This window comes from Manis pentadactyla, chromosome 7, assembly GCF_030020395.1.
Source record: "Manis pentadactyla isolate mManPen7 chromosome 7, mManPen7.hap1, whole genome shotgun sequence".
Lineage (NCBI taxonomy): Eukaryota > Metazoa > Chordata > Mammalia > Pholidota > Manidae > Manis > Manis pentadactyla.
Genome location: NC_080025.1, coordinates 101,936,188 through 101,958,639, shown reverse-complemented (window position 1 = coordinate 101,958,639; position 22,452 = coordinate 101,936,188). Strand labels below are relative to the sequence as shown.

The 22,452-nt window shown below is 38.9% G+C and overlaps 1 protein-coding gene across 4 annotated transcripts in view; it reads right to left on the bottom strand.

Annotated features, from left to right (window-relative positions):
* The window catches only part of CREB5 (cAMP responsive element binding protein 5), a 385,945-nt gene that overhangs the window by 194,045 nt on the left and 169,448 nt on the right, over positions 1 to 22,452 (bottom strand). The window lies entirely within an intron of this gene.

Genomic DNA, 22,452 nt, shown 5'->3' with positions numbered 1-22,452 from the left:
AGAGGAATCTCTCAGAAGTGACAAGAGTATCCAATCTGTTTTGACTGAAGCTAGACTAGACCAGGACAGGTGACCTACTGGTTGTGAAGGTGATGTCTCAAGGGAAAAGCATGGTCTCACTGACTTAGTCCTGGTCTTGCAATGCTATGGGTGACACTTAGCAGCCTAGCCTCCATATGTTTTAACTAATTCATAACAGGACAAGCGAAACTATATATTTTGCAATGTAATTAAAGGATCATTCCATAACCACAAGATCAAGTCCCAATTGGGTAGCCCAAGTGACTGCCATCTGAACAAACTTTAAAATACTATTGTACTTACCCATAAGACATATCATTCTAAAGCTATCCAAATGCTCCTGGCTGGAAAGAAGCCTCTGTGGATTGCAAGTTGCCCTGAAAGGATGTACAGGCTTAAACTATGGAAAGGTAATTTCTGACTCGAAGCCACCCAAGATGATTGGTAAATTATTGCTAGCGTCATTTACTAAAATTGAGATTTGACAATCCGAAGAAATAAAGGTTTCCACAAATTCCCATGCCCTTGTGCAGACACTTGCTGACAAGATCTTGCCTGAATATCATGAAATCAAATATGTCATCAAATATGGCAATTTCCAAGAGACCCAGAGCAGGTAATGACCAGTAATCAATGTGTCAAATCAAAGCACATGAAGGGATCCTAAAGCTTACTTCTAACTGTCCTTCAAAATCCCAAATCCAATGCAGTAATCATTCTTCATTCAGTTCATATAAAATCAAAGCAATCTTTTATTCTGGGAGTAATGGCTTGATGATTTGACACCTATGAGTCATAAGTGGCCCTTTGTAAAGGGCTCCATCGACAATGCATCAGCTCACATTTATGCCTCAGTGGTGTTTCACACTCTGTTCCTATCAGTCCTCCATCTTCACTGCATCCAGGGCAGGGTGGACTTCCCGGCACCCTGGCTCAATGAGTGTCCTCAGTTTCAGATCCAAAATATTGCAATGAACCTTAACAATTCTTAAGACAGTCACACATTTGCAAGGAGGATATTTTTTTTAAGTTATTTGACCCAAACAAGCAATATGCTAAAAGTATTGAGATAATACTGCTTTGCTGAGGCACAGAAGGAAAGATACTTTCCTTTGTAGTGCCAGCAAGCAGATATACATTCACCAACCAGGATGCTCTCCAATGGATGTCTGACAAGATACACTGATCCCCTGGGTAATTCCAAATTCTTGCATAGAAAGACTTTGGCTTCTTTTCCTATAGTGAATGCTTTTGGGTTTCCTATAATGAATGAACGAAAATGGCCAAAATTCTCAATATATCTTTGAGAAGGGGTGAGCACAAAAATCCCATTAAACAATAATGGGATTTGTGTGTGAAACACTACAATCTCTGAACATTTTTGAGAAAGTTACTCTCCTCTTTCCCTTCCGACTAATAACAATTCAACATTATTTAACATAATCCTACTGACAGGTAATTTCTGACATGAAATTTATTACTGGCTTGCCCTTTGAGGACATGTTTCACTATTAATGTTTCCTTTTAAATGCTATAGCATATATTAGATTCTCATACAGAGTTTCCCCATGTTTTCCTTGGAAACCTCTACTTTCTGTGGTATTTTACATTGCCCAAGTCTGTTTTAACTCTGTATCCTGACACACACACACACATACACACATATACCTCTCTTCTCCCAATGTCTAGAAATACCCTTAACACTGAAGCATTTTATTCTACTGTTATTAGATTTATCTATAACTGAATAGATAACATTAGTAGAGCATAAGTTTAAATAAGTTCCTTTTGTACCTAACTGGGCATGTGATTGAGTGAGCTAGAGGGCTTGAATTTGATCATGCCAGGAATAAGCTGCAGATTGTGGATATTGTCCATATAGGGCCAGTGAGACCTGCCAGCAGGCATCCTGATTGGTGCCTTGAGCTTTTCACAATGCAGGATATATGAGACTGTACAGAACACATTTGTGATTCTGACTCATTCAGAGAAATGATTTTTTACCTGGTGAGTCAGCATGAAGCTAGGTAGTTCCCTACCTGTGCTAACCATATAAGGGCATTGCTACCTGGAGGGTTAGATCATCTGCCCCAGAAGGAAACACATGCCTCCTCTGCATTTTCTGGAACAGCTTTTCTGGCATTATGAGTTCATAGGCTGTAGTTGACTATCTGATGTCCTTTCTTCAAAAGGGAGGCATCATCTAAATGGCCCAGTGGCTGGCAGGGCAGCAAGGGGACAAGTGAAAGGAATATCCATTCATTCATTCACAAATAATTTATTTACTCATTTGTAATTTTAAATAGGTCAGTTTTTTGAGTTATGATTTACAGATATCAAGCTGTACCTTTTTAACATGTAGTTCTATGAGATTTGACAAATGTGTATAGTCACGTAACTATCTCCACAACCAAGATACAGAATAGTTCCACTACCTCAAGAAATTCCCTCACCCCCTTTGTCATTAACCTCTCTCCCCACCCACCATATTTATTTAGAAATAATATTCAGATGGTTTACAACAGAGACATGAATTCACCTGCAGGGTGATTCATGGAGACCCTTGCAACTTGACCTTAATATAGTGGCAGGATTTACTGATGACTAGTTCTGTGGACTCTCAATATCACCAGAAAACTGAGAATGCATGGGGGGAGACCTACAAACTCACATATGCCCCAGTGGATAACCTGTTTCTGCAGAGAAACACAGAAACAATTCCAACTAGGTCAATTCTTCACCTCTTAACTCTTCCACTAACTTGAAGAGGAAGACATATTTTCTAAGCTTAAAGAAAAGACTAAGTTCCCTTCAATCTTTCATTCAACCAAATCCTAACTGGGAAAAGCTGGGGATACACACTCTCCTTTACCTTGGCCTCTACCTATCTCCCCACAGACTCACACATATATACAATTCTCTCTCTTTCTTAAACACACACACACACACACACACACACACACACACACACACACACACAAGAAACAAAAGACGACACAAAAACTGCTTAGACAGTCTGGCCTCTGAGGTGGTCATTAAATCTCCAAGGCCATGACTGGACTCCCTAGGCCCAGAACTGTGCAGAAGCCTGGGTGAAAATCCTTCATCCTGAGGAGTTGGAACTGATCCGAGGTCTTTGCACATTAGGGAAGAGTTAAATTCCTAGGTTACTGGGCCATTAGCAGCTCAGCCATCCATTTTTCATTTGAAGGAACCTTTTTAAAGGTTGAATTCTTATCTTCGGGAGGCCTGTAAATGCAGTTCTTGTGTTTTCATTGGGTTTATTTAGCCTGGGGGACTTAGGTCCCTCTGTTTAGGCAGTAAATTTTTCCCTTTGTGTGAATGTATGTGGTTAATATACTTAAAAATCCATCAGGCCAGGCTAACAAAAATGCAGCCGCCTTTACACAGCAGTTTTTGGCAAGAATATAGTCACTCAGGATGGCTGTGTGGTGCTTATAATTGAATTGTGGTCACTAAGCCGAATGCTATCAACTTCTGTAAAAACCCAAAGCCAGATACCTCTGAGTATACTTTTCACCACCTTCTCTCTGGCCCCTTCCCCTTGCGGCCAGCTCCCCTATTCAACTCAGCTGGCAGAGTGGAACCCAGAAAGAGACGCAAGATGAACAAAAGGAGACACTGGTACAGACTTTAAACATGTACCATAAAAAAGTGACTCCAGGGCCTGAAAGGACAGAACTGAAGACCTGACACCATGAGTCACAATACTTGGGAGGCCAGTGGAGGAGAAGCTGCTCAAGAAAAGGAAAGCTACAAATGTCCTTGAAGACATCCTTGGAGGCCTTCCAACTCTTGCTTGAAAATAATGTTAATATTTAGCCCTTTGCATCAATGTTGTCTGACACCAGGGGTGCAGATTCCAGGCCCCCCATGGTCCCTCTCACAATGGTAGCCTTGGACAATCTACAATCCATTAGCCGACTCTTCTCCTTCCTCCTCTGACCCATGTGGGTACCTCTCTGACATCTCCCTCCTTGGCACTTGCGACAGATCCCAGTCAGCCACAGCCTGATGTGCACAACAGCTGTGGCCTTTGGCCAACAAACCTGCAGGCTTCTCAGCTCAGCGACCCCTGCTGCCAGCAGTAGAGCAAACTACCACCGCAAACCCCATGCACCAGCTTAACAAAGTGGCCTTGGTTCCTGACAGAGCTGAAACAAAAGGAGAAAACCAGCTCATTGAATGGAGTTGTGGCAGGAGGAAAGAAAAAATACTGCCATAGAACTCTCCCTAAAGACAAAACCATACAAAATAAAAATACAGGCAAGAGGATTGTGCTATTTTAAAACTGCCCTTTTCATTAGGCTAACAGCAAAATATTCACTATTATACCCAGACATTGCATTTATTCAACAAATATTATTCTAAATAGGTACTTGCTAAATGTAATAACAGCAGGATTTAGGCTCTTCATGTGCATATGCCCATCCCATGTGCCAGGTGAAGTGTAGGAAAAAGCACTTTAGACTCAGCCACCATCCCAGAGTAGTCAGCTGAAAGTGTGCTCCTGGAGCTAAGAAGTCTAGAAGCAGGCGAGTTCAGGGAATAGAAATTCAACAAGATGGAAACTATAGACGGCCCAGCACAAATGGCTTCAAAGCATAGGCCACACTGTCCAATAGAGCCAGAACCTAAAAGAAAGTAAGCCATGTCTAAAATGCATGACTTGGAAGAGCACACGTTCCTCAAAAATTGAACACACAACTTACTACTCAAGAAGTACTGTGCTCATTCAGATTGTTGCTGCTTACCACTGACAATGGTTGCATAGCTATCTCAGGTTTACATTTTTTGAAAAAAAAAAGTATCTGTAAGGCTATTTAAAGTTGCACCTCTGACATCCTGCTTTAGATGGTAAATACCAAGAGCAGTTATTTGACTTTCTTAGAGCCAGATACAGCAGGATATACAAGTAGGTCATAGACTATGAATGAACCATAATGACTAATTGCTATTAATATTTATGCCAATACAAAATCCCCCTTTTTAAATTAAGGTAATTTAAGAAGAAATATAGAGATTGTATTCTTCCTATATTTGAGCCAGGCAATACTTAGGCTTGCATATAACCAACAGTCCCTATCAGTAACCTTTATCGACTATGGCTTACTCACGAATCAACACATGTCAAACTATCAATTTGCCCTGAGGAATTTCAGAGCCCTGGTTTAAAAGAAGTAGTAAGAACTTCTGAAGGAATGGACAATGAAATCTTTTCTTAAATAGTTTTAGGGTCACTGAGGTAAGTCCTGTGCCCTGGGTTGCAGCCTGTTCCATGTGCAGTGCTGTGGGAAGGGAGGAAGGGCAAGGCCAGGGAGGCAGAAAGACGGGGAGTTTCGAGCAGCGTCCTTAACAACCAAATTCCGTGCACCTCTGCCCACAGGCTAATCAGCAGTTTCAATGACATGCTATTTCCCCTTAAATATTTCCCATCCCCCCTCCTGCCTCTGCTTCAGAAACCAATAATATTATTTCTATTTTTTGCCAAAAGGATCTTTCTGACATTTTACTGCTGAAGTCCTACCTTCCCCACCTACACTCCACTGCCTCACCACTATCAAAAAAATCACACCTGAAAGAAAAGAAGAAAATGGAAAACATGAAACTTGTGAATACCCACCCATCAAGGAGAGGGCCGTGCCTATCTTGTCTTCTCCAAAAGAGTGGGGAATGACGCAGACCAAAATGAAGGGCAGAAGGAGTTTGAGTGTGTGTGTGTGTGAGTGTGTGTGAGTGAAATCTGTATGGTACAAGAGGAAGCCATATAAGATCTCTGAGTGCCCTAATGTCATGACTAATAAACAAAGCTCACAGCCAGTGACATTACCCAGGAAATACCACGTCCTGTGCTGTTCAGTGTTTGTTTTAAAGGGCAAAGTCTGGAGGAAAATAAAAAGAAGCCAGAGGGAAGAAGAGAAATTCAGTGTAACTATACTGTTGTGAGCTCTAAAAGCAAACAAAATCCCAAGTCTGCCTTTTTGTTGCTGTTGTTAGGAGAATATCTTTTCAAGTATGCCCATGGTAATGAAAAAGCTGTGAGCACGGGTCTCCCTTTGGGTAAATCAATAATCTTTATCATTTCATGGTTTTACAAATAAAAAGGCATTAAACAACTTCTCTTACAATACTTCCAGAGTTTGGTCCTGTAATAGCTCAGAGTTGTGAGCTTCATTAAAACTCTGAGATCCTACCTGGCTTAAGGTTTTTAGATCCATAAGGCAATAGTTTAAATGGGTACAATTTTCTCATATGGCAGCAAAGTGGATGCAGCCTGTATTTATGGATTGGATCCTCCTGACAATGAGCGCACTAGAGCCGCATTTGCACTTTTCAGTCCCTGGAAAGCTTCACAGGCCTCCAGTGAATGTATGCACACACTGCTTTGCTCTCACTCAAAGGACACGCACCATGCAAGGTCTTTCTCCTTTCTATTTCCTTTTACATTCAGTTGTGTGTCACCGCATTTACACATTTTTGGATTCTTTACCCTTAAGCTCCAATGTGGATTTTTTTGGCACATTTGACCACCTTCACCAGTTTCACCCCCTTCACAGCCCACAACTTATCCCACCTCTGGCAACCACCAATTTGTTCTCTATATCTATGAGTTCATGGTTTTTGTTTTTGCTTTTGTTTTAAAGTTTCATATATAATGATATCATATAGTATTTGTCTTTGGCTAATTTCCATTACTATAATGTCCTCAAGGTCCATCCCTGTTGTCACAAATGGCAGGATTTCCTTCTTTGTTGTAGCTGAATACTATTTCAGTGTGTGTGTGTGTGTGTGCATGTGTGTGTGTGTGTGTGTGTGTGTGAAGATATCCCATCTTCTTTATGCATTCAGCTATCTATGGACACTTAAGTGGTAAAAAAATTATAAAATGTTAACAAATAATGTTGCAATGAACATGGGGGTGTGTATATCTTTTCCAAGCTCAGATATTTTAAATACTTGCCATTTAGCTCAAATCTGTCTGAAATGGGTCTAGCAAGATAATCAGAAAATCACAATTTCTATATTGGCCTCTAGAACCTAACTAGAGAAATTGCAGTCCAGTTTTTCAAAAGGATCATTAAATTTGTAACTAGACAAGTCTCTGTTTCTGACTACCCTGTATGAATGACATAAAATGATACTCCTGAGATGATCAAAAAGATATGGAAAAAAGGGCATACAGAAAAGGAAGAGCCATACTCCATCCAACAAAGTTTGCAAAGGCTCAATAGGAATCAGATATGATTAGGAACATTTTGTAATCAAGAAGCAAAGGGCAAATTAATATGAGCCATTTCTGCTTGCCGAGGGCCCTTTTCCAGGGGTGAGTGGCTGTTCCCACACTAAAGCTGGGCAGGGACACCAAAGGTGTCTGCCAGAAATGGCATACAAAGGAAATGAATCAAGAGGACACTGGGGAAACTCATTAGATAATTATTCACACTGGCTTAGCAGGGCAACAATGAAATTAATATATAAATATTTTTAAAGTCAAAATAATAGTTCTACCCACAGGCATAGGATATCTTGAAGAACAGAATGTAAACATCTCAAATCAAGTAGAACAATCTCGCTTCATGAGATGAATTACCCAGTGGTGGTACTGCATGGACATTTTAATCTTATGAAACATAAAAAGTGGTGGTTGCTCTCAAAATATTGTCCCAAAATATTATCATTTCCTCTGTACTGAAGATAAGAGTAAAGGACAAGCAGGGAGTTGGCAGCCGTGCTTTTCAAATTGTATTCTAATCACATTTTTAAAAAATCAGTTTTATTGAGATATAAATTACACACAATAAAATGTATCCACTTCAAATGTACAGTTGTTGAGTTTTGGCAAGTGTCTCCATCTGTGTCACTACCAACTCAATCAAGATACAAAGCATTTTCATCACCGAAAGAGATCTCTCATGCCCCTTCGCCACCAGTTCCCTTCCTAAGCCACCACTGACTCGCCCTCTGCCTCTACAGAGCCTTTCGCCTGTTCTTGAATTTCATGGAAGGAGAATCCTACCAAAACCATTCTTTGTGTCTGGCATCTCTAATCTCCATTTGCCAAATCCCCAGTTTTGCTCAAAGCCCTGTGCCCCTCACTCTCATCTCATGTCAGGAAACCAGCTTCAACTCTGATAACAAGACCAGAGGTGGACGAGTGCCATTTTTGAGAAAGTCGCTAAAATAGCAGGAAACAAGGAGCAGGAAACAGGAAAGGTCAATTCCAGTTCATTTCCTTTTGGGGTATTAATTTTAGAACATTGTTTGGGTTTCCCCAAAAAAGATATTTTTAGAATAAGGGAATTCCAAGCATGAAGGGAAAAAATAGAAAAGAAGAAGACCCTCTGGATATTCTCTCCCACACTTGCCTTGAAGTGTTACGTCTTTGACCAAACCAAGGCAAGATAAATGCTTGATGATGCAATCAGGGAAAGAGAGGAGATTTCTTGCTAGAGCTAGAAAACTCTGGGAAAAATGAAGTACAAAACAATTATGGATTGTTAATTTCTGAATTTACCAATGTTCTTTTCACAGTAGAATTTTCCTGGTTTTATAAACTAGAAAATTTCACTTACCACCACTTACACCAAACATGAGTATTTTCTTTTTCTTGTTAGGATGATGCAAGGGTATTTTTGATTGTGTGTTATCCACTTCTCCATGGACCTGATACTCTCTGTATAAGCCTTCCCAGCATTAAAAGAATATAAATGATCAAAATTATTAGCTATTCTGTTCCTGATGTCTTTTAAGACCTTCCTGTGTGACGCAACTTTTTTTAAATGAAAAAAGGCATAAATTTTTACGTGTCTTCAGTCTTTATGTAAGCATCAGCTCCCAAGTTCTATTTTCCCTCAAACTGCTGTTACATAATGACTAGGAAAGAATACATTAATTCTTCCACGGCCCTGGGGCATAATGCAAGTAACAAATCAATTTACATCATTTTTTGAAATGAAGCAAAGGGATAACTAGTTAAAAATGATTTAAGAGTAATGTTTGCCATTAATAACCTTTCTACTTCAAATAAAATAATTTTGATCCCAATGACAGGATTATTTTAATCTATGATTTTGTAATAGATGAAGGAAAAACTAAGGCATGAACAGAAAACAACCAACATTACATATGTCAAGAAGAATTACAGAAAAGGCTGTGTTTCTGACTTTCATTATTTTATTATTTACTTATTTATTTAATATTATTTTATCATTTATTGCCAAACTATCTGCTGGATTCTTGCCCTAGACAGAGTAATAGTTCCTTAATTGGAGAGATTATCTGAGCAATGAAAGAACAAAAGAGTAGGTTAATCAAACTACTAAAGTAGAATGATATTTGAAAGAAGAAAGTTTCTTATTTCTCTGAATATAAATCAGCATCAAGCATTACTTTGTAGGCAGTCTTTTCTTTTATTATCTAGTCTATAGAAAAAAGTTTATAAACTCTTTTAAACATATACATTCAGAAGATCAATGGGCATTAAAAATTATTCCTTCACTGACATTTTTCAAGACTAATCTCTCACCAATAAGCAACTTACAGCAGAAAATGAGCCCAGATCTTACTATAGACATATATTCTTTCAAATATCTGAAGCCAATGTAAAGAAGAAACAGAATTTATCATAGTTCATTGATATCAAGGCTGTATACAGCGGCAGTGGATTCTACTGAAAAGAACACCAAAATAAACATTTTATAACTAGTCCTTGATGCCTCACTTCCTGTAGTGGGGACCTTGAATAAGTCATGACCATTCTCATCTTCTTTTGTTCTTTATTTGTTAAAAAAAAAATGTAGGTACAGGGTGTCACTCTTGTCCTAGTTGATTTACATAACAAAAAGATTCACGAAATAATTTAAAATGTTTTAAGTGTCACACAAATGTAGAGAATTACCACCCTTTTATGCGCTCCATCTCTCTAAACACTATTATGCTACATGTATTCTTACGTAAGCACTGGCCTTTAAACCTGTGAAACAATTCAGCTCTCAGACGCAGATCTCCTGAGGACACATTCCTCCTTACATTAACAATGGTTAGACCTCTGTGAATATATTTACAAATTACCTAAAGTCCCTAAATCCACTACAAAACCTTACACACTCTGTTTCCTAAACTAAAAGTACAGCTGACTGTAACTTACCAGCTAACTAATTGACTAACCAATAACTAAAATGTAGGAACATAAAGCAGCATGTTGTGTAAGCTTACAAAGTTTTTAACCAGAATGAGAAGAAAAAAAATCCAAATCTAAAATATGGGCAGAGAACAGCCCCAGACAAATCAGTTATTATTCCTCAAAAACATTACACTCCTTGGAAGATCTACAAACTAAATACAAACTCCCACACCAAGATGTCACACACATTTGGACTGCAGTCATTGCTCATTAGCAGCCACTGCCAACAAAGACATTCTTTGAGAAAACGTCCACCTGGCTGGGGCACTCAAATTCTGAACAGTCTGTGGCATTATGCCAAATGCATCTCCTCCCCGTTTTGCCATCTGTTTGAGATAGGAAGCTTACAGGAATAGTGACAAGGCAGCCAACACTACATGGAACAAGGATTCAGATGAGTGTCCAATTCTTCTTTAAATGTGACCAAAAGGCCTCAACAAAGAAGCTGTGCTCAAAACAAAATGTATTGAGTCATACCGGCTAAATTCTCAAAGGCTGTGGAAAATTACTCTGCATGTTTTTTGGAGTTCACCTAATTACACATAAAGGTTTCTGTCATTGAATCTTCATCTAGTAGCAATGGAAGACAGTGAATTTAATGAATTTGGGGGTAGTATGCCATTGCTGACCCTAAGATGCTCACATTCAAAGAGCAGTCAGTCCGTCTTCTAAGTGGTGATCATGGGTGCTTTTCCTGTCATGGTAGGATTGAGGAAGTCAACTAAGTTAAAAACAAACTAGAAACAAACTTACCTTTGATCTTTCAACTTTTTATTTTGAAATTATAGAGTCACAGAAAGTTGCATAAAAATGTAGTGGGAGCTACTGTGTATTCCTCACCCAGTTTCCTCTGATGGTAACATCTTGCCTAACATCAAAACTCACTTTGTGTGAATGTGTGTGTGGGGGGGGCGTGCACATGTACATGCTTAGTTCTGTGAAATTTAACATGTGTCCCCACCACTACAAATGATATGCAGAGCTGATCCATCACCATAAGGATTAGCATCATATCCCTTTATAGCCACCTTCAGCCCTTCCACCAGCCCTAACTCCTGGCAGCTACTAAACAGTTCTCTATCTTTGTTAACTGTCATTTCAAGAATGTTATATTAATGAAATCAGACAGCATGTAATCTTTTGAGATTAGCTTTTTCCATTAACTATATAATTTTTCTGAGATCCATTCAAGTTATTGCATGTATCAAGAGTTTATTATTTTTCATTGCTAAATTAAAATCCATGAATGGATGTACCACACTTTGGTTAACCATTCACCTACTGAAGGGCATTCAAAAACATATATTTACTTTAAAATAATTCAAGTTTGTGAATTCTCAAACATATCAAATTAGTAATATAAAGAGAAAAGATTTTCCCTTATTGGAGAATAATATACAGTACCATAACTTATTCACAAATCTATTCCTGATTTTATAAGAATATTGTACATTCACTTTATGGCTTTTACCTCTCAATGACTATACATGAAATTCTCAATAATATGTCCTGATTTTATTGTACTTAAAATACCCTTATCAAAAACATTCTGCCCAAACATACCTTTTTTGTCCTAGACATTTGGTGATTTAACTATAATAATGTTACAATGATCTCCATGGAGTCCAGAATTTTAAAAGGTACCTATTTTTTCCAGATAGAAGATTGAATAGCCAAAGTAATCCTGAGAAGGAAGAATAAAGCTGGGGGGAGGGATTATGCTCCCTGACACAAGAACAGACCCACAGACCAATGGAACAGACTAGAGAGTCCAGATATAAACCCAAGCATATATGGTCAATTAATATATGATAAAGAAGCCATGGACATACAATGAGGAAATGACAGCCTCTTCAACAGCTGGTGTTGGCAAAACTGAACAGCTGCGTGCAAGAGAATGAAACTGGATTATTGTCTAACCCCATACACTAAAGTCAACTCAAAATGGATCAAAGACTTGAATGTAAGTCATGAAACCATAAAACTCTTAGAAGAAAACACAGGCAAATATCTCTTGAATAGGCAGACATTCAAGATGGTGGTGTGAGAGGTGAGACGGAGAATTCCTCCCCAAACCACAGAGAGTATGAAAATGTAGTTAATTGATACAACTAACCCTAAAACAACAACAAGAAAGAAGGCTGAACCAGACTGCACACAGACCTCACGAACAGAGCAGACTTCACGAAACAGGGACAGGGAGCCAAGAAACATGAAATGACAGGTCAGTCATCTAGAATCACTGATCAAGAGAAGAAACTGTCCACCAGTGCCTTCCAAGCTTTCACAGCTGGAAATTATGATGTCTGTCTGCAACACCTTGACTGCTTACAGGATATAAATAAAGATGATTATAAGAAATAAATAAATAAAATCTCTTGAATATAAACACAAGCAACTTTTTCCTGAACGCATCTCCTAGGGCAAGGGAAACAAAATAAAAAATGAACAAATGGAACTACATCATGCTAAAAAGCTTCTGTACAGTAAAGGACAGCATCAGCCAAACAAAAAAGGTATCCTACAGTATGGGAGAATATATTTGTAAATGACATATCCGACAAGGGGTTAACATCCAAAATATATAAAGAACTCACATGCTTCAACACCCAAAAAGCAAATAACCTTATTAAAAAATGGGCAGAGGATATGAACAGACACTTCTCCAAAGAAGAAATTCAGATGGATAACAGGCACATGAAAAGATGCTCCACATCGCTAATTATCAGGGAAATGCAAATTAAAACCACAATGAGATATCACCTCACATCAGTTAGGATGGCCAACTAGGAACAGAAAGACTAGGAACAGAAAATGTTGGTGATGATGCAGAGAAAGGGGAACCCTCCTACACTGCTGGTGGGAATGTTAAATAATTCAGCCATTGTGCAAAGCAGTATGGAGGTTCCTCAAAAAACTAAAAATAGAAATACCATTTGACCCAGGAATTCCACTCCTAGGAATATACCCTAAGAGTGCAGGAGACCAGTTTCAAAGTTTCAAAAAGACATATGCACCCCTGTGTTTATCACAACACTATTTACAAAAGCCAAGAAATGGGAGCAATCTAAGTGTCCATCAGTAGACAAATGGATAAAGAAGATGTGGTACATATACACAATGGAATATTATTCAGCCATAAGAAGAAAACAAATCCTACCATTTGCAACAACATGGATGGAGCTAGAGGGTCTTATGCTCAGTGAAATAAGCCAGGTGGAGAAAGACAAATACCAAATGATTTCACTCATCTGTGGAGCATAAGAACAAAGCAAAAACTGAAGGAGCAAAACAGCAGCAGACTCACAGAACCCAAGAATAGAATAACAGTTGCCAAAGGGAAAGGGACTAGAGAGGGTGAGTGGGAAGGGAGGGAGAAGTGGAATAAGGGGCATTGTGATTAGCATACATGACGTGGTGGGGGGGCACGGGGAAGGCAGTACAACACAGATAAGTAGTAATTCTATAGCATGTTACTATGCTGATGGACAATGACTGTAATGCGGTATGTGGTGGGGATTTGATAATGGAAGAAATCTAGTAACCACAATGTTGCTCATGTGATTGTATATTAATGATACCAAAATAAAAAAAAGAAGAATTGAATTAACAGTCTTCAAGACTGCCAAAAGGTTTTGATCTGCCTTGCTAAATCTTTTTAGCTGTTTTATTTGCTGAATACATACTGAAATATTCCCACTGCAACGAGAAGTTTCACGTGTAAAGTTGTCTTTCCTTTTCTGTTAAGCTCTTAAAACACCATATATAACAGTGAATGTATGATATGATGAGCTCTTGCCCTGTGCCCCATGCTTGTGAACTCCTCAAAACATTACAAATATCCTTTGAAATTGCCTCTATTATTATTTCCATTTTGCAGATGAAGAAACTGAGACCCAGAGGGGTTGAGGTACCTTCTCCTACTCACATTTAGCAAAAATGGTGTACTCAGCATTCAAGTGCATGGGGTCTGGCTCGAGCCCCTGTACTTTTTAACACCGTGCTCCCACTACTTTGCCACCTTCCATGTGCTTGTCCATTTTGCCAAATGTCTTCTTCATTGCCAACCCACCCCTCCCATTTTTGTTTCACATGGCTCCTACTTTCATGGTTTTTTTTTCTTAATTGTTAACTTCCATGTCTCTAGAACATTCCTTTTTTCCAATCCCACCCCACTGTCATACACTAAAATAAAAAGTATCTACTAAGGTTTACTTTGTAGGGTGAGGCATCATCTCCTCCCCAACAACAACAACAAAAAAGAGAGATGAAAGAAGATCTAAGGATCCCCCAAGATAAAGACCAATAAGGTGATTATTTGAAAGGAGACAATCCATTCTTGAGGATTTTACACATTCCCTTCCTTTGGTCCTTTTGTTCCCTCGTTTTGGAGTGAATACACCCAATCACAATGTGGACAGAGAAAAAGGTAAGAATGGGAAACTCAAATACACTGAAATGACCCTTTACAGAAACTATAGCAGGGCTGGGCGGGAGCGGGGAGGCAAAGAGGCTGTTGTAACTTAGCTGAAATGTGATCGAGTTGAGCTATTTATTTATGTGTCTTTACTGAGTCCCACAACTCCTCTAGAGAACACATACTGAAACCCCTAGGATATGTACTGAAAATATTGTTTCAGTAGATCCCAGTTCTGTCCCTCACACTTTTGGCTTTTATATAACATGGACAGTACTACAATTTTTTCAAATTTTACCTTTCTCTTGTAGGTAAATATAAATAATCTGAAAGTCTGCTTTCACAACCATATTTAGAAGTAAATAAAAAGCTTCAAAAGACTATCTGGCCTGCAAATTTTTTCTCTCTCACATAAATTGTGTATTAGTCTTTCCACCCCACTGCCCACCATCCTTGGTTCTCATATAATTAGATTAAACAAATGCAGGCATTTGCCTGTAACAGTGAGTTTTCTTACAAAAGGGATTCCCAGGAAAACCATGCTGAAAAAAGACTTTGCATATATGACATTACTCATTAGGCCCACTCTCTGATCTTCACGTGGCTGCTCTGATTAATGTTAAGTTTTGTGCCTGCGTGCTTGGCTGGGCACACCAAGGATATGTCAGGATAGTTTTTGCACTGCTTCTCCACTTCCTGTTTAGCAACTCCTGGATTAAATAGCATTTTCTTTCCAAACCACAACGGACATTAGAGAACACAGGGAGATGCAAATGATTAGGAAGAGATGAGACAGGCAGGTCTAGAGACACAGGGATGTAAAAGATGGGGGCACAGAATTGGAAGCGGAAGTGGGAACAAAGGAAGGAGTGAGACACTGAAAGTGCTGCCTCCACCTTCAGAAAAACCCCACTCCCACACATAAATTCTACACCATAAACACCTCGGTCCCCACCCTCTCAATATGGCATGGTCCTTTTAATAACTCAATTATTGAAATTAATAAACAGAAATTAAAACATAGGAAGTAGTTCTACAGAGTCAGGTTACATCACAAAAGGATAGACAATACGTATCTTAAAGATCATTGTATAACAATTCTTATATCCTGGCATTGACTGAAAATTCCTGACCTGTTAGATGGTTTATAAGGACAGTAAGATGATCAAAGAATTAAGTTCTTGCTAAAACAATAAAGAAATGGGACTCTACTTTGATTAGTTGAACTATCTGTAAAAGACCTAGTGAATGCATCCTCCCCTCCCCAATGCACAGTCTCATGTAAATATCAGATCAAAATGCTTATTTTAATATTTTATTAAAAATTATTTTAATATTTCCAGAAGTTCTTGTGGACTGACTTTTAATTTGCTAAGAATAAAATCCAAGAATATGTATTTATGGGCTTATTTGCACATCTTTTATAATTAACATTATTTTAGGCAGAAAATCCCAAATACAACAAGATAATACAGCATACCCTTTACAATCCCTCTCTCTCTTTCTTTCTCACATCTTTCCTGTATATACTTCAAATGACGTTAAAATGAAACTTTAAGAGACAGACTTTAGCTATAGCAATTTAGTTCAAAGCTGGAGTTTCAATCACCTCCTACAGATCAAATTGCCAACAAAATTTGAAGAAAAGGGAATGTTTCTAATCTCATGTAATTTACTGTACAAGAGCAAGCATCTTTTCCTTACAGAAAATTTTCATCAAAATCTGTCAGTCAACAAAACAGGAGGAGGGTTGAGACTGTGTATCAGAACATCCTGAGTCAGAAAAGCTCTAAGTCTCATTTTTGCCTTTTCTAAGTCACTTACGATAAAAAAAAAAAAGAGACACCCCTCACATAAAAAAATCTAATAAAACTTCCTTCCATTCACAGAGCATAAAAATAATTCTGTCTTACTTTAATTAACCAATACCCCCTTTAAACTGTGTAGGGAAAATTCCCCAGCTTTACATACATCGAGTTTCTTAACACCATCATGTCATGGCACAGAATGCAAATTGAACAAGTCCAGTTCAACAGAGTGGGCAGTATTCAGATAAAGTAATGATGGATAGAGTGCAGTAAAGAAGGAGTTTTGCCCATAAGATGCTCAATCACTGCTTCTGGGTTAGGGGTGAGTGATACTACAGTAGCTTAATGGACTTTCCCATGCTAATTAATCTGGGATGAAAGGAAGGGCCAAATGCATTATGAGAAGTTGTTACAATTCTTCAATTAGATCTAACAATCACAGAAATATTTCACAGGCCAAGCATCCAATGATGCTTGATGGAAGCTTTGAAAACATTTGCCACACACTAAAGATCCTTCCCACACCTCAGAATGGTTATCCATCTTCTTCACACATTGCTTCTCTTAAAAGAGATAACTCATTAAAGTACCAAGTTCATAAATAAATTAATCTTAGTTCCAGCTACCTTTCCTGCCTTTTCCTGTGGAGGGAAATCAACATTAGTTTGCCAAAGGCGTATAATCCTAGGCCCTATTTTAAACCTAGAAGTGAATAAGTATTATTTCTTTTCCCTCTGCTGGAAGTCAGTCTGAGGAAAGACTTTTTTAAATTTACTCCTTGTTTCACTCTCCATAAATTGGAAACCATACTTACTCCCATACAAGCTGGGAATCCTCCCCAAGTAGAACCAGGAAGACTAGCTAAGCTGTGGCTCACCAGGGTCCCAAAGTCAGGAGACTAATGAGGCTCCAGAGTTGAGATAGGGATTGACATGGTCTGAGGATGGGGCTAAAGACAGGTTATTCACTCCCTGACAATCTGGTCCAACACCAATTAAAAGAAACAACCAACCTAAAGTTAAACCCTTCCAAGGATTATTTGCATGGACTATGACTTGCATGTAGGCCATACCCTCCGCAGCCACTTCTTTCTTTCTTGATCTGGAATCAAGTCTCTCTAAACATTCTTAAGAGTATTGTTATCACATTTTATTGGTGGAGAATACACTGGAAATGATATATCATTCAGAGTCCCCGAAGGACATCTGAAAACCATTGTGGCAGAGCAAGCAGGACCAAGAGATCAGCTTTCTCTTGCAAAGAGGTATGCTCTTCTGTATCGCTCTTGAGAGAACGCCTGTTCCTGGTGGCCGAATGTCTACACCTCATCAGAAAGCAGTAACAGAGGATCAAATGGAAGGCCTCATGCATCTCCTACTTAGCCAACCTCTGGGTCCCAGGATCGTCCTGTCAACAGGCATTTTGTATCTGGGAAAGGAAAAGAGCTATATTGCTTATCCTGCCAAGGAGATAATAGATCCAGTAATTTCTGAGTTTGCCTCAGGAAGGTTTAACTATCCATTAACCGCATTCTTGTGTTCAGGCTAGAACATCATGCATTTCAGATTTCATACTAAATCATGGGCTTGGTCCCAGAGCAAATTCAAGCAGTGAGTGTGTTGAGACTAGCATCATATGGTGCTTTCTTGGCCCCAAGGTTCACAGCTCATTAGACAAACTGGGATCCTCTTCACTATTTAATAGCAATAATAATGATGGCTAATTTTTTTGTATTCTTATAATGAACTCAAAGCTAAATACTTTACATATGTATTATCTCATTTATTTCTGATGACAGCTATGTGAATTGATTGCCATAATCCACCCTTCAGAGATGATGTAACTGAGGCATGGAGAGGGTATCCACATTTAAGGTCACACATCAGCTAATCAGCGAGGCCAGGGCTTGGACCTAGGTCTATATAGCTACAAATTGATGCCTTTAACCCATTCAAAAGACTTCTCTTATGGCACAAGGAACTTATTTTATTTGGATAGGAAAATAGGAAGATATACTTCTAGTGCATTCTCCTTTCAATAATTTAATATAAACTATTCAAAGTGAGCAACTGAGATGCTTCTAAGCACCTGTAACTCACTTCTTTCAAATCCTAGGTTGCTGTTATAGAAATAAGTTTCCGTGTAGATCATGCTTCCCTTATAATATATGCAATGCGAGAAATTCAGTTCTGAGATATTCAGAGTGGTTGGCTTTTATCTTTGCCCTTTGGAAAGAGTAAAATTTTGGTTTGTTTTATTTAGAGCATCTCTGCCTTTGAAGTGATCACCTTTATCTTGTGACAGCCCCACTGGCCTGGCTATCCAAGTATTCAGTAAAACTGATTTGGGGTAGTACTCACTCATCATATTTGATTTGGGAGAATATTCACTCATCATATTCTATGGAACTGCTGCACACCCCAATGGCTCATAAAATTGTACCATATCTTCTTTGAGGAGAATGTTCGAGTCAGAAAGGTGGCCCCTTTGGGAGGAGTCTAAATGAAATCCCCACATTTAGGCCCACTGGATAGAGGGGGTTGCATGACATGTGATTTAGGAGGTCTTGGCCTAACGCACTGTGATAGGCATGATGGAAGTAAGGGCAAGGATCATGTTTCCCAAACACCATACCAGAAGTAGGTGTAAGACATCTTTCTGCTGAACATGTGATGCCCAAGAACTTCGACTGGAGCAACGTGAAAATGGGCCTGGCTCCTCCAACTTCAAAAGCATCACTTCCTGTCCCCTTTGCTTTGATGGTGTGCAAAATAAGGTCTGAAATGTGATCTCTAAATTATTCCCAAGGTTGCTGCTGGCAAAAGAAAGAGCCATAAGCCAGACCCTTCCCATGTTCAGTCTTCATCACCAGCTTTGAAATTAAGACCATGTTGGTGGGAAGGGTTGAGAGGTAGAAAGAAGAGGCCTCTTTTGTTCAGACTTTGGCTAAAGCTGAAAGTGGTTTATCCTTTCTGCACAGCTGGGTGCTTGCTATATAAAGGGTGAGACATAAATAGAACCCACCAAAGAAGGCAGGTACACCATGGGGCTTGAGGGAGAGGCAGAAAGAAATGTTTAACTATATAAAACTTTATTTCAAATTAGTTCACTGATTGACCATTCATCTATTCATATATACACATATTATATATATAATACACACACACACACACACACACACACACACACACACACACACCATCCTTAAAGTTTGAGTGAGATTACTATGGTAATGATACCCTAACTTTCAAAATTCCTCAGAAAAATCTTCCCTGACTTTCCTAACAAAATCATGCTCCCCTACTAGATACATAGCAGCATGCATTTTTACTTTACAGGGTTACAGTTTTATAGGTATTTGAATAAATATTCAATTAATGACCACTACTCTCACTAGACCATGTGTTCCATGGTCATATCTGTTTATTTTTCTCTCCGTTATTTTCATAGAGCTCAGCACAGTGCCTGGCACATAAGATGAAAAAATTATATATAAATATATGTGGAAAAAAACCATATTCATTCATATATGACATATATATGAAAATAAATATCTGTAACATATAAAAATATATTAAAATTTTTTTTCAAAGAGGAGAAAATAGACATTGGATTATGGAGGCAGGTTGGGGGGTGCTGAAGAAATATTTATTGAATGACTAGAGTCAGAAATAACTGAAGGATGTTCAAGGACTAAAGTAAGGTATAAAGAGATCATTGGCAACTCATTTTCCTGAAGTTAGAGGATGCTGTATCCTTATGTAGCTATAGAACATAAGGTTTGTAGAGGCTGCTGAACAGAAATTATAAATTCTAGCAGAGAAGACAGAATGAGGAGGAAGAGTTAATTTAAAATTCTTTGGAAATCAAGGGATTTGGTTACCTGGACCTCATATATACAAGGATCTTGCCATAGGTTGGGTTCTCTGAAAGCACATGCTAAGATAGAGTTTGATATGAAAAATCTTTATTAGAGAGAAAATGGATTTTTATCCTTAATGTTAATGAAGGTCTAATTCCACTGTGCACCATTCACCATGTGCTCTTCAATAATCATTTACTTATTATCTACTGAGCTCCAGGCACACAGTGTGCCCTGTCAAGCTGGGTAAGTGATAGGCTAAAGGTCACACAGGCATATGCTATAGGAAGAGGGCAAAGTCAGCCCGGCGAGGACCTGAAAGTTTTTTTTTTAGAAAGTTAATTGTGATGACACCATAACCTGGGAAGTGTTTTGGAGACTAGGCAGCCTGTGTTTATGCTGTAATCCTTGAAATTAGAGTCGGAGAGGGAGGTGACTAGATTTCCTCTACTTTCAAGTCAGACAGACATCATATTCGTCAAGTGTCATCAACTGTCTACTCCTCCCGCTAATAACAGAACAGGGGCTGTGAGAATAATTACCTAGTCTAAGACACTTTAATCAATCATTTGCCTTATCTTTGAGGCTAAGGAAAAGAAACCAGGGATAAGCTTTACCTTTTTATTATATTTCATAATTTTAAGTTCTGTTTGGGGGGCTCTAGCAGGCAAAATCAATACCAGTTTTCATTTGATAAAGAGAAAGGAGGCAGATTTCTCACATTTTGGGGAGGAGTGTTTGCAAAAGCCTGGCAGATGAACCTGGCATTGCCTGCAGCAGAGACTGACAAACTAATTTCCCATTGCTCTGGAAGGAACCCGCATTCAGGGGCTCAGATGAGCCCTTTCACTCACCAGTGGTTACTTGGCTCCCTGATGCTGGTGATAACCTCTCAGGAGTTTGCAAAGAACATTTCTTCCTGCAGTTTTACTCTTTCTCACTGAGCAGGCTTTCTGTCACTAATGGATCTGAAATTAATGGGTCTTTTCTCCCTTATTCCTTTGGATCTCTGACAAAGTCAGCACATTCTGGGAAATGCAGCAGACGGTAGTTATCACTGATGGCCCATCTTGCAGGGCTGGGCCCAGGATGACTCTCCCATCAAGTGCCTGGAATTATATGGACATCGGTTCAACACACACACAATAAGATCTTATTCATAAAAATTTCTCTATCCACGGATGGAGCACATCAACCATTTTTCTGGAGGCATCTTCTATGTGTGTATAAAATCCATCTCAACCAATATGAAGGGAGCAACTATAATGGAGCACGCATGGCACCCTGTGGTAAGTCTGGATGTGGTTATCATCGCAGTTCTCTCTTGGTGAGAGGCTAATAGCTCATTTTGAGGCTTATGCCATTCGCTCTCACTATCAGCAACTGGATTTATCTTTAGGTTGTTTAACTTGCTACAGTGGTATACTGTGGTTGTGCGGGAGCTCTTCATATCGGATGCCCTGGGTTTGAATACTGGTCCTGCCACATATTATCTATGTGACCTTGGAAAAGTAATTTAATGTCTCTGCTTCAGTTTCCTCATCTGTAACATGAAGATTGTAATTGTATCCCCATTTTACAGAGGGATTCAGTAACTAGGTTAGGTACCTGGTGCTAATTGTACCTGAACAATGGCTGGTACATAGAACATATCAACTATTATTATTATTGTCTTAGAGTCTCATTCCTGGGTCACCATATAGACATGTGGGAAGTATAGGCTATGATACTCAGATGGGTTTCGCTTCCCCACCTCCTCCAGTACAAGGCTAAGTGACCCATACAGGGCTGAACTCTCGACCTCTGCAGGCTTAGCCCTGCACCCTCACTCACCAAGCTAACTGCATTAGACAGCAGGGAGAATGCAGGGCTACTAAGTACCAAGCTATCAGTTCTAAAGGATGTCAACCTTCTTTGTTCCCTCATCCAAAATCCCTTCAAGACTTAAGTACATCTTCTAAATTAATCTGTTTCAAACATTTGCTTAAAAAATAAAAGAAGTCAAAGTGCCTGCTGCTTTACTCAAAGTTGAAAGTGAGATACCAGTCTGTTCCCCCACTGGTCCTGCATTCTATTCCCCCCACCCCAAGTTCTTTGCAAGAAAAAAATTAAGTTGGCCACAGTTGCAATCAGCTTTAAT